A 20996-nucleotide genomic window follows, 5' to 3' on the forward strand; every position below is an offset into this window, starting at 1 on the left:
TTAATAACCTCCTCCATGCCCTAGTGGATGGTAGGGCATGAAATACCGCCTGTCGGCACATGTCGGCTCAAAAAACAGTGAAAAACCCATGTCGACCTTATGACCAGTCAAACTGCCTCATGTCGACCTTTATGCAAATTCGACCTTAAGTCCTGTCGACCTTGGCCCATGTCGACCTTAAGTCTGGTCGACCTTCCTGCCAGTCAACCTAGTGGGGTCGACCTAATGACTGTAGACCTAAGTTCATTCTAATAGATGACCGCTTCCCATATATACACACAGACATAGTCACACAAGGGGGCCCCCTCTGACGGCCTCCTGTCTGAAGCACACTGATATCACTAGCTCTCCCTCTTGTGCAGCAGCAGAACCAGGCAGCCAGAATGTAAGCAGGACAGTGAGTGAAGACACAGGATTATCAGGTTTCATGAGTTTCCAATTAAGATTCCCGACCAGAGGAGAGATAGGAGACGATAGAGAGTAACACATGGATCCCATCCTTTCCTCTTCCCCACCAGGGTACCTGGGTCCTATGAAATCTGTTATCTGATGAGAGCATTTGGGTCTAGAGAGAGAGAGAGAGACACACACACACAGACACAAACAGACACACACACACACACACACACACACACAGACACACACAGACAGACACAGACAGACAGACACACACACACACACAACACACACACACACAACACACACACACACAACACACACACACACACACACAACACACACACACACACAGAAACACACACACACAACACACACACACAACACACACACACAACACACACACACACACACACACACACACAGACACAACACACACACACACACACACACACAGACACACACACAGACAGACACACACACACAACACACACACACACACACACACACACACAGACACACACACAACAGACACAACACACAACACACACACAGACACACACACACACACAACACACACACACACACACACACAACACACACACACACACACACAGAAACACACACACACAACACACACACACAACACACACACACACAGACACAACACACACACACACAACACACACACACACACACAGACACACAGACACACACACACAACACACACACACACACACACAGACACACACACAACAGACACAACACACACACACAACACACACACAGACACACACACACACAACACACACACACACACACACACACAACACACACACACAGACACAACACACACACACACACACACAACACACACACACACAGACACAACACACACACACACACACACAACACACACACAGACACACACACACAACACACACACACAGACACAACACACACACACAACAGACACACACACACACACACACACAGACACAGAGGCGGGAATTTACTAAAATGGGAGTTCTGTTTCAGATGGGATGTTGCTATGGGCAACCAATCAGAAGCTACTTATTTACTTAGCACTTTCTAGAAGATAATAGAGCGTATCTGATTGGTTGCCCATAGCAACATCCCATGTGACACAGAAATGTAAGGTTGTATAAGTTGAAAACTATATAAAATAATTGTCTCTCTATTAGGTGGCACTATGGACAGTTCCCGGACATTATAACACTATCTCTTATATATTTGGCTACATCTGTCACTCAAAGTGTGTCTGAAGCTGTAACGCTGGGTGGAGCCTTGACTCACATGACTGACTCACACGACAGAGAACCAGCCCAGTGAGCCCACAGACAGTGCCAGACACCCTCTGCCTCTCCATGTTACACAGCACTGCTACTCCACAGCCACCAGGTGAGCGCCCCCCGCCGCACCCCCCCCGCAATTTGAGGCAAAAACACCCCGCCTCCCCCGCGACCCCCCTCCTGCGATTCGCGGCAAAAACAACCCCCCCCCGGGACCCCCCCTCCCGCGATTCGCGGCAAAAATAACCACCCCGCAACCCCCCTCCTGAGATTCGCGGCACCGCCCCCCCCCCCGCGACCCCCCTCCCGCGATTCGCGGCAGCCCCAGGATTAAATGGCACATGCAAAACACTGACATGGCTATGGTCGACAATGAAAAAGGTTGACATGAGTTTTTGAAGATTTATTTTTCTTTTTTTTTATGTTTTCTTATTGTGTCGTCATGGACACCAATGAAGTGCCACACTTATGTCAACATTTACATGTGTTGACCTTTCTGTGTTGATTTTTTCTTGTGGCGATTCGCGTCACACCCCCACCCCCCCCACAACCCCCACTCCCGCGATTCACGACACACACCCCCCCACCCGCGACCCCCCCTCCCACGATTCGCCGCAACGCCCGCAACCCCCCCTCCCGCGATTTGCGGCAACCCACCCCCCGCCACCCCCCCTCCCGTGATTCTCTGCAACCCCTCCCCTTCCGCGATTCGCAGCAACCACCCCCCCACCCCCCGCAACCCCCCCTCCTGCAATTTGCAGCACCCCCCCCCCCTCCCGCAATTCGCGGCACCCCCCACGACCCCCCCTCCCGCGATTCGCGGACACCCAAGTTGCAATACAGGGCATCTTTCATACAAATCTAACCATATTTCTCCTATACAAACGTTCTCAAATTAAGGGGGCGCAGCCCCTTACGCCGGTGTGAAGAGCGCCCGTAGGGCGTGGTGAATCACCTAGTTGTATTATACACAGTCCACACCTCCCAACATGACCCATTCCAGGGGGACGACATCCTCTCTTATATGATTGTAATCACCTGTGCTGAATTTCCGTCCTTATAAATGACATAGTGTCGGGGTTCCCAAACGGCACTAGATTACCAAAATTATATCCCGGCACCCCTAGGTAAAAAAAGAAGTGGAAAATAAACATAAAACTAATTTGATTGTGTTTATAGGCCTGATTCTGGTTCACTCGCAAAAGCAAATTCTCTCTCTAATGGACAAAACAATGCTGCACTGCAGGTGGGGCAGATGTAACAGGTGTAGAGAAAGTTACATTTAGGGGAGTTATTCTGTTTCTGTGTAAATACTGACTGATTTTTTTTTACAATGCAAAATATATATATGCAGGGTGCCACGCCATACAGTTTGGGAACCACTGGCATAGTGTAACACAGGTGCCGCCAATCATAAGAGGGAAGTCCAGGGACCGACCATTTTGTACCCTCTGTAATGGCTCAGACCTGATTGCTGCTGTGTGATTATCGATAGACTGCGTACGGCCCGTAGGACACGACGCCTGTCAGTGAAGAAATCCTGCTGCTCTTCTCCTTCACCAGTGATTGACAGGAAGCCGGGGTCTGCTGGTGGATGGCCTTTGATGGACTCAGGCGTGATTCTAGTCACGCTACAATGCGGCGTGACATCATCGCATCACGCGAATGTGTGCACTATCATTACCAGTGTGTCTGGGGGAGAGAACAAGGACGATAATGCAGACTGCCGGTGGGTCCGCAAATACAGAATGACTGGGAGCCATTGCTAGAGGGTAATAAAAATAATAAACTATGGGTGGTCCAGTGCACCCCAGGACCACCAACCAGATTAAGGTTGGGGAGTGACAGTGACCTCACATATAATAGATGCGGCAGTGGGGGAGGGGGGAGGTGTCTCTGTACTGTATGTGCTGGGCCTGATTAGTGAGTCAGGCCTGGAGCTAGCGGCAGGTGGTGTACTGGGAGCCTGTACTGTCCTGTTTGACTTGTGTCCCCACAGATAACAGCAGACTGTAGCTTAGCAGCCTCCCCTCCCCCTCACCACCCCAGGGACAGTGTGCAGCAAACAACCGCAGCTTCCTCACATTCACCTGTGTTTATGCTACAAACAAATCTGCTGGAGGGGAGCGGAGGGCGCTGGTGCTGCACTAACAGGTGAGGGAACATTAACCCCTGAGATGCCTTAGAGGCTGGGAGGCAGGTCACATGCCTTACTAACCCACAAGGACCCAAAGTACCACAATCCGTGGCACTTCCTTTACACCGAACCATATTCAAGTGCGTTCGCAACTGCCTCTCATTCGCACGGGGACCGATGTTTTGTTATTGCGCATTCTCATTTCTGGCTGTACACCAAGCACAGCGAGGGCCCGGTCATTACAGCCGCCAGCGGTGATGTAGCGCCATCACGCAGCGCAGTACACGGCCCACAATCAGTCGTTAATCTCAGTGACATAAAGGTTGTGGTTACCTCAGGTAGTGTCGCTGCACTCTGGCTGCGGCCTGGTTACTGAGCACTGGTAGCCACCGGCCTGTACACCAAGCACAGCGAGGGCCCGGTCATTACAGCCACCTCCAGGGATGTAGCGCCATCACGCAGCGCAGTACAAGGCCCACAATCAGGCGTTAATCTCAGTGACATAAAGGTTGTGGTTACCTCAGGTAGTGTCGCTGCACTCTGGCTGCGGCCTGGTTACTGAGCACTGGTAGCCACCGGCCTGTACACCAAGCACAGCGAGGGCCCGGTCATTACAGCCACCTCCAGGGATGTAGCGCCATCACGCAGCGCAGTACAAGGCCCACAATCAGGCGTTAATCTCAGTGACATAAAGGTTGTGGTTACCTCAGGTAGTGTCGCTGCACTCTGTCGCTGTAATCAGTCCCAGGTACCAGTTATATAATTTTCAGTGTAATCAGTCCCAGGTACCAGTTATATAATGTGCAGTGTAATCAGTCCCAGGTACCAGTTATATAATGTACAGTGTAATAAGTCCCAGGTACCAGTTATATAATGTGCAGTGTAATCAGTCCCAGGTACCAGTTATATAATGTACAGTGTAATCAGTCCCAGATACCAGTTATATAATTTTCAGTGTAATCAGTCCCAGGTACCAGTTATATAATGTGCAGTGTAATCAGTCCCAGGTACCAGTTATATAATGTGCAGTGTAATAAGTCCCAGGTACCAGTTATATAATGTGCAGTGTAATCAGTCCCAGGTACCAGTTATATAATGTACAGTGTAATCAGTCCCAGGTACCAGTTATATAATGTGCAGTGTAATCAGTCCCAGGTACCAGTTATATAATGTACAGTGTAATCAGTTCCAGGTACCAGTTATATAATGTGCAGTGTAATCAGTCCTAGGTACCAGTTATATAATGTACAGTGTAATCAGTCCCAGATACCAGTTATATAATGTACAGTGTGATCAGTCCCAAGTACCAGTTATATAATGTACAGTGTAATCAGTCCCAGGTACCAGTTATATAATGGACAGTGTAATCAGTCCCAGGTACCAGTTATATAATGTGCAGTGTAATCAGTCCCAGGTACCAGTTATATAATGTGTAGTGTAATCAGTCCCAGGTACCAGTTATATAATGTACAGTGTAATCAGTCCCAGATACCAGTTATGTAATGTACAGTGTGATCAGTCCCAGGTACCAGTTATATAATGTACAGTGTAATCAGTCCCAGGTACCAGTTATATAATGTGTAGTGTAATCAGTCCCAGGTACCAGTTATATAATGTACAGTGTAATCAGTCCCAGATACCAGTTATGTAATGTACAGTGTGATCAGTCCCAGGTACCAGTTATATAATGTACAGTGTAATCAGTCCCAGGTACCAGTTATATAATGTACAGTGTGATCAGTCCCAGGTACCAGTTATATAATGTACAGTGTAATCAGTCCCAGGTACCAGTTATATAATGTACAGTGTAATCAGTCCCAGATACCAGTTATGTAATGTACAGTGTGATCAGTCCCAGGTACCAGTTATATAATGTGCAGTGTAATCAGTCCCAGGTACCAGTTATATAATGTGCAGTGTAATCAGTCCCAGGTACCAGTTATATAATGTGTAGTGTAATCAGTCCCAGGTACCAGTTATATAATGTGCAGTGTAATCAGTCCCAGGTACCAGTTATATAATGTACAGTGTAATCAGTCCCAGATACCAGTTATATAATTTTCAGTGTAATCAGTCCCAGGTACCAGTTATATAATGTGCAGTGTAATCAGTCCCAGGTACCAGTTATATAATGTGCAGTGTAATAAGTCCCAGGTACCAGTTATATAATGTGCAGTGTAATCAGTCCCAGGTACCAGTTATATAATGTACAGTGTAATCAGTCCCAGGTACCAGTTATATAATGTGCAGTGTAATCAGTCCCAGGTACCAGTTATATAATGTACAGTGTAATCAGTTCCAGGTACCAGTTATATAATGTGCAGTGTAATCAGTCCTAGGTACCAGTTATATAATGTACAGTGTAATCAGTCCCAGATACCAGTTATATAATGTACAGTGTGATCAGTCCCAAGTACCAGTTATATAATGTACAGTGTAATCAGTCCCAGGTACCAGTTATATAATGGACAGTGTAATCAGTCCCAGGTACCAGTTATATAATGTGCAGTGTAATCAGTCCCAGGTACCAGTTATATAATGTGTAGTGTAATCAGTCCCAGGTACCAGTTATATAATGTACAGTGTAATCAGTCCCAGATACCAGTTATGTAATGTACAGTGTGATCAGTCCCAGGTACCAGTTATATAATGTACAGTGTAATCAGTCCCAGGTACCAGTTATATAATGTGTAGTGTAATCAGTCCCAGGTACCAGTTATATAATGTACAGTGTAATCAGTCCCAGATACCAGTTATGTAATGTACAGTGTGATCAGTCCCAGGTACCAGTTATATAATGTACAGTGTAATCAGTCCCAGGTACCAGTTATATAATGTACAGTGTGATCAGTCCCAGGTACCAGTTATATAATGTACAGTGTAATCAGTCCCAGGTACCAGTTATATAATGTACAGTGTAATCAGTCCCAGATACCAGTTATGTAATGTACAGTGTGATCAGTCCCAGGTACCAGTTATATAATGTGCAGTGTAATCAGTCCCAGGTACCAGTTATATAATGTGCAGTGTAATCAGTCCCAGGTACCAGTTATATAATGTGTAGTGTAATCAGTCCCAGGTACCAGTTATATAATGTACAGTGTAATCAGTCCCAGATACCAGTTATGTAATGTACAGTGTGATCAGTCCCAGGTACCAGTTATATAATGTACAGTGTAATCAGTCCCAGGTACCAGTTATATAATGTACAGTGTAATCAGTCCCAGGTACCAGTTATGTAATGTACAGTGTGATCAGTCCCAGGTACCAGTTATATAATGTGCAGTGTAATCAGTCCCAGGTACCAGTTATATAATGTGCAGTGTAATCAGTCCCAGGTACCAGTTATATAATGTGTAGTGTAATCAGTCCCAGGTACCAGTTATATAATGTACAGTGTAATCAGTCCCAGATACCAGTTATGTAATGTACAGTGTGATCAGTCCCAGGTACCAGTTATATAATGTACAGTGTAATCAGTCCCAGGTACCAGTTATATAATGTACAGTGTGATCAGTCCCAGGTACCAGTTATATAATGTACAGTGTAATCAGTCCCAGGTACCAGTTATATAATGTACAGTGTAATCAGTCCCAGATACCAGTTATGTAATGTACAGTGTGATCAGTCCCAGGTACCAGTTATATAATGTGCAGTGTAATCAGTCCCAGGTACCAGTTATATAATGTGCAGTGTAATCAGTCCCAGGTACCAGTTATATAATGTACAGTGTAATCAGTCCCAGGTACCAGTTATATAATGTGCAGTGTAATCAGTCCCAGGTACCAGTTATATAATGTGCAGTGTAATCAGTTCCAGGTACCAGTTATATAATGTACAGTGTAATCAGTCCCAGGTACCAGTTATATAATGTGCAGTGTAATCAGTCCCAGGTACCAGCTATATAATGTGCAGTGTAATAAATCCCAGGTACCAGTTATATAATGTGTAGTGTAATCAGTCCCAGGTACCAGTTATATAATGTACAGTGTAATCAGTCCCAGATACCAGTTATGTAATGTACAGTGTGATCAGTCCCAGGTACCAGTTATATAATGTACAGTGTAATCAGTCCCAGGTACCAGTTATGTAATGTACAGTGTAATCAGTCCCAGATACCAGTTATATAATGTACAGTGTAATCAGTCCCAGATACCAGTTATGTAATGTACAGTGTGATCAGTCCCAGGTACCAGTTATATAATGTGCAGTGTAATCAGTCCCAGGTGCCAGTTATATAATGTACAGTGTAATCAGTCCCAGGTGCCAGTTATATAATGTACAGTGTAATCAGTCCTAGGGGCCAGTTATATAATGTGCAGTGTAATATGTCCCAGGTACCAGTTATATAATGTACAGTGTGATCAGTCCCAGATACCAGTTATATAATGTGCAGTGTAATCAGTCTCAGGTACCAGCTATATAACGTACAGTGTAATCAGTCCCAGGTACCAGTTATATAACGTACAGTGTAATCAGTCCCAGGTACCAGTTATGTAATGTGCAGTGTAATCAGTCCCAGGTACCAGTTATATAATGTGCAGTGTAATCAGTCCCAGGTACCAGTTATATAATGTACAGTGTAATCAGTCCCAAGTACCAGTTATATAATGTGAAGTGTAATCAGTTCCAGGTACCAGTTATATAATGTGCAGTGTAATCAGTCCTAGGTACCAGTCATATAATGTACAGTGTAATCAGTCCCAGGTACCAGTTATATAATGTACAGTGTGATCAGTCCCAGGTACCAGTTATATAATGTACAGTGTAATCAGTCCCAGGTACCAGTTATATAATGTACAGTGTAATCAGTCCCAGATACCAGTTATATAATGTGCAGTGTAATCAGTCCCAGGTACCAGTTATATAATGTGCAGTGTAATCAGTCCCAGGTACCAGTTATATAATGTGCAGTGTAATCAGTCCCAGATACCAGTTATGTAATGTACAGTGTAATCAGTCCTAGGTACCAGTCATATAATGTATAGTGTAATCAGTCCCAGGTACCAATTATATAATGTGCAGTGTAATCAGTCCCAGGTACCAGTTATATAATGTACAGTGTAATCAGTCCCAGGTACCAGTTATATAATGTACAGTGTGATCAGTCCCAGATACCAGTTATGTAATGTACATTGTGATCAGTCCCAGGTACCAGTTATATAAGGTGCAGTGTAATCAGTCCCAGGTACCAGTTATATAATGTACAGTGTAATCAGTCCCAGATACCAGTTATATAATGTGCAGTGTAATCAGTCCCAGGTACCAGTTATATAATGTGCAGTGTAATCAGTCCCAGGTACCAGTTATATAATGTGCAGTGTAATCAGTCCCAGATACCAGTTATGTAATGTACAGTGTAATCAGTCCTAGGTACCAGTCATATAATGTACAGTGTGATCAGTCCCAGATACCAGTTATGTAATGTACATTGTGATCAGTCCCAGGTACCAGTTATATAAGGTGCAGTGTAATCAGTCCCAGGTACCAGTTATATAATGTACAGTGTAATCAGTCCCAGATACCAGTTATATAATGTACAGTGTAATCAGTCCTAGGTATCAGTTATATAATGTACAGCAGTGGTTCCCAAACTGTGTGCCGTGGCACCCTGGGGTGCCTCGGAACACCTGCAGGGGTGCCCTGGCTTGGTGGTCTGGGACCAATTCAAAATTATTTATGGTCAATGTAATAGGCAAAACCAGTGCTGGTGGCTTCCAATCATAAAATATATGGACAAACAGAAGCAAATTCTGTCACGCACCAAAAAACTGACCCTAAAGATGACATATTAACACAATTTGCTTAATTTAATAATGTTTTCTAAATGACTCCATAACATTTTTTTGGCCATGGGATGCCACGACAACATTTCTGATACTATAGGGAGCCGTGATTCAAAAAAGTTTGGGAACCACTGATGTACAGTGTAATAAGTCCCAGGTACCAGTTTAATAACGTGCAGTGTAATCAGTCATAGGTACCAGTTATATAATGTGCAGTGTAATAAGTCCCAGGTACCAGTTATATAATGTGCAGTGTAATCAGTCCCAGGTACCAGCTATATAACGTACAGTGTAATCAGTCATAGGTACCAGTTATATAATGTGCAGTGTAATAAGTCCCAGGTACCAGTTATATAATGTGCAGTGTAATCAGTCCCAGGTACCAGCTATATAACGTACAGTGTAATCAGTCCCAGGTACCAGTTATATAATGTACAGTGTAATCAGTCCCAGGTACCAGTTATATAATGTGCAGTGTAATCAGTCCCAGGTACCAGCTATATAACGTACAGTGTAATCAGTCATAGGTACCAGTTATATAATGTACAGTGTAATCAGTCCCAGGTACCAGTTATATAATGTGCAGTGTAATCAGTCCCAGGTACCAGTTATATAATGTACAGTGTAATAAGTCCCAGGTACCAGTTATATAATGTGCAGTGTAATGAGTCCCAGGTACCAGTTATATAATGTACAGTGTAATCAGTCCCAGGTACCAGTTATATAATGTGCAGTGTAATCAGTCCCAGGTACCAGTTATATAATGTACAGTGTAATCAGTCCCAGGTACCAGTTATATAATGTACAGTGTAATCAGTCCCAGGTACCAGTTATATAATGTGCAGTGTAATCAGTCCCAGGTACCAGTTATATAATGTACAGTGTAATCAGTCCCAGGTACCAGTTATATAATGTATAGTGTGATCAGTCCCAGGTACCAGTTATATAATGTACAGTGTAATCAGTCCCAGGTACCAGTTATATAATGTACAGTGTAATCAGTCCCAGGTACCAGTTATATAATGTGCAGTGTTATCAGTCCCAGGTACCAGTTATATAATGTACAGTGTAATAAGTCCCAGGTACCAGTTATATAATGTGCAGTGTAATCAGTCCCAGGTACCAGTTATATAATGTACAGTGTAATCAGTCCCAGATACCAGTTATATAATTTTCAGTGTAATCAGTCCCAGGTACCAGTTATATAATGTGCAGTGTAATCAGTCCCAGGTACCAGTTATATAATGTGCAGTGTAATAAGTCCCAGGCACCAGTTATATAATGTGCAGTGTAATCAGTCCCAGGTACCAGTTATATAATGTATAGTGTAATCAGTCCCAGGTACCAGTTATATAATGTGCAGTGTAATCAGTCCCAGGTACCAGTTATATAATGTGCAGTGTAATCAGTCCCAGGTACCAGTTATATAATGTGCAGTGTAATCAGTTCCAGGTACCAGTTATATAATGTGCAGTGTAATCAGTCCCAGGTACCAGTTATATAATGTACAGTGTAATCAGTCCCAGGTACCAGTTATATAATGCACAGTGTGATCAGTCCCAGGTACCAGTTATATAATGCACAGTGTGATCAGTCCCAGGTACCAGTTATATAATGTGCAGTGTAATCAGTCCCAGGTACCAGTTATATAATGTGCAGTGTAATCAGTCCCAGGTACCAGTTATATAATGCACAGTGTGATCAGTCCCAGGTACCAGATCTGCAGTTAGTTCTGTGTGACAGATGATTGTCTCCGGGTATGTAACACTGGCAGAGGGAGGTGGGCATTGCTGGGTGCTCTCTGGGGATGTAGCACTCGCAGAGTGGGGGTGGGCTTTGCTGGATGCTCTCTGGGGATGTAACCCTGGCAGAGGGGGATGGGCATTTCTGGGTGCACTCTTGGAATGAAGCACTGGCAGAGGGGGGTGGGCATTGCTGGGCACGCTCCATTATGTAGCGCTGGCAGAGGGGGGTGGGCATTGCTGGGCACGCTCCATGATGTAGCGCTGGCAGAGGGGGGTGGGCATTACTGTGCACGCTCCGGGATGTAGCGCTGGCAGAGGGGGGTGGGCATTACTGTGCACGCTCCGGGATGTAGCGCTGGCAGAGGGGGGTGGGCATTGCTGGGCACGCTCCATGATGTAGCGCTGGCAGAGGGGGTGGGCATTGCTAGGCATGCTCCATGATGTAGCGCTGGCAGATGGGTGTGGGAACCATGCTGTGTTCCAGCTCCTCTCTGCGGTGTCAGGCTGAGGGGGGTGATTAGAGCAGGGGGAGCCCACACTCTGCTTGTGGCCTAATGTTATTACTGCAAACATAAATGTTTCATTCGTAGATACAGAGAGGAACCGGCTGCATATATCTGCCTGAGACCAGCTGCTGAGACAACACCATTATCCCAGTGCACACACATCCATCCTGCCCACCTATTGGTCCCTCACCCAAGTGCCGGCTCATATAGACTGGGGACAGAGTGCTGGGAAGGGGCTACACAGGAGAACTCATAGGATGTGCCTGAAATACAACCTGCACCAGATCCCAGGTAAGAGACACCTAAGAGGGGGACTGCAGATAATATACATGTAACACTGATGCACAGGTAAGATTCATACACAGGTAGCACTGATGCACAGGTAAGATTCATACACGGGTAGCACTGATGCACAGGTAAGATTCATACACGGGTAGCCCTGATGCACAGGTAAGATTCATACACAGGTAGCACTGATGCACAGTTAATATGCGTACACAGGTAGCACTGATGCACAGGTAAGATTCATACACAGGTAACACTGATGCACAGGTAAGATTCATACACAGGTAGCACTGATGCACAGGTAAGATTCATACACAGGTAGCACTGATGCACAGGTAAGATTCATACACAGGTAGTACTGATGCACAGGTAAGATTCATACACAGGTAACACTGATGCACAGGTAAGATTCATACACAGGTAACACTGATGCACAGGTAAGATTCATACACAGGTAGCATTGATGCACAAGTAAGATTCATACACAGGTAACACTGATGCACAGGTAAGATTCATACACAGGTAGCACTGATGCACAGGTAAGATTCATACACAGGTAGCATTGATTCACAGGTAAGATTCATACACAGGTAGCGGTGATGCACAGGTAAGATTCATACACAGGTAGCACTGATGCAGAGGTAAGATGCATACACAGGTAGCTCTGATGCACAGGTAAGATTCATACACAGGTAACACTGATGCACGGGTAAGATTCATACACAGGTAGCACTGATGCACAGGTAAGATTCATACACAGGTAGCACTGATGCACAGGTAAGATTCATACACAGGTAACACTGATGCACAGGTAAGATTCATACACAGGTAACACTGATGCACAGGTAAGATTCATACACAGGTAGCACTGATGCACAGGTAAGATTCATACACAGGTAACACTGATGCACAGGTAAGATTTAGACACAGGTAGCACTGATGCACAGGTAAGATTCATACACAGGTAACACTGATGCACAGGTAAGATTTAGACACAGGTAGCACTGATGCACAGGTAAGATTCATACACAGGTAACACTGATGCACAGGTAAGATTCATACACAGGTAACACTGATGCACAGGTAAGATTCATACACAGGTAACACTGATGCACAGGTAAGATTCATACACAGGTAACACTGATGCACAGGTAAGATGCATACACAGGTAGCATTGATGCACAGGTAAGATTCATACACAGGTAGCACTGATGCACAGGTAAGATGCATACACAGGTAACACTGATGCACAGGTAAGATGCGTACACAGGTAACACTGATGCACAGTTAATATGCGTACACAGGTAGCACTGATGCACAGGTAAGATGCGTACACAGGTAGCACTGATGCACAGTGTTTGCTATGTATGATAGGATTGATTATACTGAGTCCTGGTGTGTGATAATTGGGGATTCTGGTTATTTGGTAATAGTAAATGTGGGATACAGGTAAGGATTTTTTTGGTAAGATGCTATGGGCAACCAATCAGGTTCTATCTGTTATCTTCTAAAAGGTGCTAAAAAATAAGTAGAATCTGATTGGTTGCTATGGACAACATCCCATCTGAAGAAATTTACCCCGCAGAATGGGTTCTAGGCATATAGGTATGTATAATGGGTTCTAAGTATATAGGTATGTATAATGGGTTCCAGGTATATAGGTATGTATAATGGGTTCTAGGTATATATGTATGTATAATGGGTTCTAGGTATATATGTATGTATAATGGGTTCTAGGTATATATGTATGTATAATGGGTTCTAGGTATATAGGTATGTATAATGGGTTCTAGGTATATATGTATGTATAATGGGTTCTAGGTATATATGTATGTATAATGGGTTCTAGGTATATAGTATGTATAATGGGTTCCAGGTATATAGGTATGTATAATGGGTTCCAGGTATATAGGTATGTATAATGGGTTCTAGGTATATAGGTATGTATAATGGGTTCCAGGTATATAGGTATGTATAATGGGTTCTAGGTATATAGGTATGTATAATGAGTTCTAGGTATATAGGTATGTATAATGGGTTCCAGGTATATAGGTATGTATAATGGGTTCCAGGTATATAGGTATGTATAATGGGTTCTAGGTATATAGGTATGTATAATGGGTTCCAGGTATGTATAATGGGTTCCAGGTATATAGGTATGTATAATGGGTTCCAGGTATATAGGTATGTATAATGGGTTCCAGGTATATAGGTATGTATAATGGGTTCTAGGTATATAGGTATGTATAATGGGTTCTAGGTATATAGGTATGTATAATGAGTTCTAGGTATATAGTTATGTAGAATGGGTTCCAGGTATATAGGTATGTATAATGGGTTCCAGGTATATAGGTATGTATAATGGGTTCCAGGTATATAGGTATGTATAATGGGTTCTAGGTATATAGGTATGTATAATGGGTTCTAGGTATATAGGTATGTATAATGGGTTCTAGGTATATAGGTATGTATAATGGGTTCTAGGTATATAGGTATGTATAATGAGTTCTAGGCATATAGGTATGTATAATGGGTTCTAGGTATATAGGTATGTATAATGGGTTCTAGGTATATAGGTATGTATAATGGGTTCCAGGTATATAGGTATGTATAATGAGTTCTAGGTATATAGGTATGTATAATGGGTTCCAGGTATATAGGCATGTATAATGGGTTCTAGGTATATAGGTATGTATAATGGGTTCCAGGTATATAGGTATGTATAATGGGTTCTAGGTATATAGGTATGTATAATGAGTTCTAGGTATATAGGTATGTATAATGAGTTCTAGGCATATAGGTATGTATAATGGGTTCCAGGTATATAGGTATGTATAATGAGTTATAGGTATATGGGTATGTATAATGAGTTCTAGGTATATAGGTATGTATAATGAGTTCTAGGCATATAGGTATGTATAATGGGTTCTAGGTATATAGGTATGTATAATCGGTTCTAGGTATATAGGTATGTATAATGGGTTCTAGGTATATAGGTATGTATGATGGGTTCCAGGTATACAGGTATGTATAATGGTTTCCAGGTATATAGGTATGTATGATGGGTTCTAGGTATATAGGTATGTATAATGGGTTCTAGGTATATAGGTATGTATAATGAGTTCTAGGCATATAGGTATGTATAATGGGTTCCAGGTATATAGGTATGTATAATGAGTTCTAGGTATATAGGTATGTATAATGGGTTCCAGGTATATAGGTATGTATAATGAGTTCTAGGTATATAGGTATGTATAATGGGTTCTAGGTATATAGGTATGTATAATGGGTTCTAGGTATATAGGTATGTATAATGGGTTCTAGGTATATAGGTATGTATAATGGGTTCCAGGTATATAGGTATGTATAATGGGTTCTAGGTATATAGGTATGTATAATGGGTTCTAGGTATATAGGTATGTATAATGGGTTCCAGGTATATAGGTATGTATAATGGGTTCCAGGTATATAGGTATGTATAATGAGTTCTAGGTATATAGGTATGTATAATGAGTTCTAGGCATATAGGTATGTATAATGGGTTCCAGGTATATAGGTATGTATAATGAGTTCTAGGTATATAGGTATGTATAATGGGTTCCAGGTATATAGGTATGTATAATGAGTTCCAGGTATATAGGTATGTATAATGGGTTCCAGGTATATAGGTATGTATAATGGGTTCCAGGTATATAGGTATGTATAATGGGTTCTAGGTATATATGTATGTATAATGGGATCTAGGTATATAGGTATGTATAATGGGTTCTAGGTATATAGGTATGTATAATGGGTTCTAGGTATATAGGTATGTATAATGAGTTCTAGGCATATAGGTATGTATAATGGGTTCTAGGTATATAGGTATGTATAATGGGTTCTAGGTATATAGGTATGTATAATGGGTTCCATGTATATAGGTATGTATAATGAGTTCTAGGTATATAGGTATGTATAATGGGTTCCAGGTATATAGGTATGTATAATGGGTTCTAGGTATATAGGTATGTATAATGAGTTCTAGGTATATAGGTATGTATAATGGGTTCTAGGTATATAGGTATGTATAATGGGTTCTAGGTATATAGGTATGTATAATGGGTTCCATGTATATAGGTATGTATAATGAGTTCTAGGTATATAGGTATGTATAATGGGTTCCAGGTATATAGGTATGTATAATGGGTTCTAGGTATATAGGTATGTATAATGAGTTCTAGGTATATAGGTATGTATAATGAGTTCTAGGCATATAGGTATGTATAATGGGTTCCAGGTATATAGGTATGTATAATGAGTTCTAGGTATATAGGTATGTATAATGGGTTCTAGGTATATAGGTATGTATAATGAGTTCTAGGTATATAGGTATGTATAATGAGTTCTAGGCATATAGGTATGTATAATGGGTTCTAGGTATATAGGTATGTATAATGGGTTCTAGGTATATAAGTATGTATAATGGCTTTCAGGTATATAGGTATGTATAATGTGTTCCAGGTATATAGGTATGTATAATGGTTTCCAGGTATATAGGTATGTATGATGGGTTCCAGGCATATAGGTATGTATGATGGGTTCCAGGTATATAGGTATGTATAATGGGTTCCAGGTATATAGGTATGTATAATGGGTTCCAGGTATATAGGTATGTATAATGGGTTCCAGGTATATAGGTATGTATAATGGGTTCTAGGTATATAGGTATGTATAATGGGTTCTAGGTATATAGGTATGTATAATGGGTTCCAGGTATATAGGTATGTATAATGGGTTCCAGGTATATAGGTATGTATAATGGGTTCTACGTATATAGGTATGTATAATGGGTTCCATGTATATAGGTATGTATAATGAGTTCTAGGTATATAGGTATGTATAATGGGTTCCAGGTATATAGGTATGTATAATGGGTTCTAGGTATATAGGTATGTATAATGGGTTCCAGGTATATAGGTATGTATAATGGGTTCTAGGTATATAGGTATGTATAATGAGTTCTAGGTATATAGGTATGTATAATGAGTTCTAGGCATATAGGTATGTATAATGGGTTCCAGGTATATAGGTATGTATAATGAGTTCTAGGTATATAGGTATGTATAATGGGTTCTAGGTATATAGGTATGTATAATGAGTTCTAGGTATATAGGTATGTATAATGAGTTCTAGGCATATAGGTATGTATAATGGGTTCTAGGTATATAGGTATGTATAATGGGTTCTAGGTATATAGGTATGTATAATGGGTTCTAGGTATATAGGTATGTATAATGGGTTCCAGGTATATAGGTATGTATAATGGTTTCCAGGTATATAGGTATGTATGATGGGTTCCAGGTATATAGGTATGTATGATGGGTTCCAGGTATATAGGTATGTATAATGGGTTCCAGGTATATAGGTATGTATAATGGGTTCCAGGTATATAGGTATGTATAATGGGTTCCAGGTATATAGGTATGTATAATGGGTTCTAGGTATATAGGTATGTATAATGGGTTCCAGGTATATAGGTATGTATAATGGGTTCCAGGTATATAGGTATGTATAATGGGTTCCAGGTATATAGGTATGTATAATGGGTTCCAGGTATATAGGTATGTATAATGGGTTCCAGGTATATAGGTATGTATAATGGGTTCTAGGTATATAGGTATGTATAATGGGTTCTAGGTATATAGGTATGTATAATGGGTTCTAGGTATATAGGTATGTATAATGGGTTCTAGGTATATAGGTATGTATAATGGGTTCCAGGTATATAGGTATGTATAATGGGTTCTAGGTATATAGGTATGTACTGTATAATGAGTTCTAGGTATATATGTATGTATAATGGGTTCTAGGTATATAGGTATGTATAATGGGTTCCAGGTACAGAGGGTGGTATATGTACTAGGTTCTATTCTCGTATGAAAATGAGGTCGCGGCTAATTAGCATAAGCCGTGCCCTCATTTGCATACACCCGCCCCCTTTTCGGGGGCTATTCACCAACACATAAGTTGGGAGGTATGGGATGGGTTCTATGTATATTGGTTGTTATATATATATAGGTTCTGGGTATACAAGGTCCTGGTGGGACATATGTAGGATGGGTTCTATGTATATTGGTTGTTATATATATATAGGTTCCAGGTATACAAGGTCCTGGAGGGACATATGTAGGATGGGTTCTGTATTTAGTATATACTGATACTTAGCGTCCTGTTATTTGTGTAGGTGAACCCTCTGCTCTCTGTGGGCCTGTGTGACACTGATACCCACTATGTAACACAACGCCATTTTCTCTTCATCTTATTGCAGTAACCATAATAATATCCTCTCTCTTAGATTGCAAGCTGTGTGACAGGGCAACCAGACAACAGAACGTGACCATGGCTACCTCCCACCATACTTTCCTCCTAGACTGTGAGACGGGGGTGTGCCTCTATCTTACTGGAGACCCCAGACTTCTGACAGGCCACATCTCTGGGTCCTCCCGCACTCCCAAAACCGCCATCTCCGCCAACCGGCTGAGGAACCGCCTCACCACCTGCATGAGGGACCAGGACCCGGAGCACTCCGCTAGTACCAGTCTGGTAACGGACAAGTCCAGTGCTAATCCCAAAACACCTATGGGTTCTATACCTTCACCAACTCATCGGACATGGCCAGGGGGGGAGAAGAAGCTGAGTAAAGTCCTGCAGGACTCATTAAAGCAGTGTCTTCAGAGGCTGGCGTCCTGTGTCGGCATGAAATGATGGCATTATGGCTCATTTTGGGGGTGACAATTGTAAGAAGGTGGAGGAATGACCGCCACCGGTTATCACACACAGAATGTCCTGCCTAGGCCCATGATGACCACATAGCTGGAAGTGTGTGAGATGTGGTCACCACAATATCTCTCGCTAAACAAATGATTAGACCTGAATTAGATCATGTTATGTCACCTGGCAGATCCTGTTATATGTTATTGGGATTCAATGACGGACTGAACATAGACAGAAAATAGCAACATCGCCCTCAGCGCATGATAAATAATAATCTTCCCAAACAGCAAGGTAAAAAAACAATAATTTTAATATTTGTGCGTAGAATGAGTTTGTAATATGCAATGACCTGTAAATTCAATGATTCATACAATAAAAAAAAGATCTTCATGACAGTAATGTCACAGTTCCTAGTGACTGGATAGGCCGCACTCTCAGTGATGTCACTGGTTCCTAGTGACTGGATAGGCCGCAATCTCAGTGATGTCACTGCTTTTTAGTGACTAGATAGGCTGCTCTCTCAGTGATGTCACTGGCTTCTAGTGACTGGATAGGCCGCACTCTCATTGATGTCACTGGTTCCTAGTGACTGGATAGGCTGCACTCTCAGTGATGTCACTAGCTCCTAGTGACTGTATAGGCTGCACTCTCAGTGATGTCACTGGCTCCTAGTGACTGGATAGGCCGCACTCTCAGTGATGTCACTGGCTCCTAGTAACAGGATAGGCTGCACTCTCAGTGATGTCACTGGCTCCTAGTGACTGTATAGGCTGCACTCTCAGTGATGTCACTGGCTCCTAGTGACTGGATAGGCCGCACTCTCAGTGATGTCACTGGCTCCTAGTAACAGGATAGGCTGCACTCTCAGTGATGTCACTGGCTCCTAGTAACTGTATAGGCTGCACTCTCAATGATGTCACTGGCTTTTAGAGATTATATAGGCAGCACTCTCAGTGATGACAGTGATGTCACTGAATCCCAGTGACTGGATAGGCCACACTCTTAGTGATGTCACTGGTTCCTAATGACAGCAAGATCGGCATGCTGTATGAATACAGCACGTACTGTAAGTAGGGCAGAGTGTATTAAAGTTTATTTCTGCTCCAGGGTTTACACCAAACATTGTAAAATACAATGATAAGATTTAGTAGCATCAGTAAATCAGATGTAAATATTTACCACTGAAACATTCCAAAGTCCATTGTGGCCAGGCCAGGGAGATACATAGGAAGTGAGGTCATTCCCAGGATCCTCTGTTCCCAGGGGGCATATTTGTTGAACACATTTCCTTGAAACATACTCACAAGATGTAGGGTTTAGGACAGGGGCAAGTATTGTGTACAATCACTATATTTATTTTATTATTTATTTACAGTTTCTTATATAGCGCACACATATTCCGCAGCGCAGCACAGAGATTATTACCAGTTATTTATATAGCGCAAACATATTCCGCATCCTTTAGAGAGGATATTTAAACAATCACATCAGTCCCTGTCCCAGTGGAGCTTACAATCTATATCAGGGTTGCCTACCCGGCCGGAATGTCCGGGTGGGTCCTGAAAATCGGGTCACCCTCCCGGCCCCCCGGAAAGGTGGGCAACCCTCCCGGATTCTGGGTGTGAATCAAACCCATGACCTCTGTGCTATGAGGCAGTAATGTAACCACTACACCATCCGTACTGCCCCGTATATATAACACATGGTGGGAATAGAACGTAATGCTAACCATTACCCTGTCCATACTGAACCGGTATATATAACACATGGTGGGATAGAACCCATGACCTTAGCGCTGTGAGGCAGTAATGTAACCATTACACTGTCCGTACTGCCCCGTATATATAACACATGGTGGGGATAGAACCCATGACCTCAGCGCTGTGAGGCAGTACTGCTAACCATTACACCATCCATACTGCCCCCTACACATGGTGGGTATAGAACCCATGACCTCAGCGCTGTGAGGCAGTACTGCTAACCATTACACCATCCGTACTGCCCCGTATATATAACACATAGTGGGGATAGAACCCATGACCTCAGCGCTGTGAGGCAGTAATGTAACCATTACA

At 42.5% G+C, this 20996-nt stretch overlaps 1 long non-coding RNA gene across 2 annotated transcripts; it reads left to right on the plus strand.

Moving 5' to 3' along the window:
- Positions 1–1758: 1758 nt before the first annotated feature.
- LOC146041661 (uncharacterized) lies at positions 1759–19270 on the plus strand. 2 transcript variants are annotated; one of them, XR_014463525.1, is made up of 3 exons: positions 1759–1818; positions 11968–12174; positions 18503–19270. It is a non-coding gene; the product is annotated as an uncharacterized LOC146041661 (long non-coding RNA). The 2 variants fall into 2 exon arrangements; XR_014463523.1 differs by lacking the exon at positions 1759–1818 and adding an exon at positions 3655–3863.
- Positions 19271–20996: the final 1726 nt, after the last annotated feature.

Source organism: Crinia signifera, chromosome 19, assembly GCF_055691185.1.
Source record: "Crinia signifera chromosome 19, ASM5569118v1, whole genome shotgun sequence".
NCBI classification, from domain to species: Eukaryota; Metazoa; Chordata; class Amphibia; order Anura; family Myobatrachidae; genus Crinia; species Crinia signifera.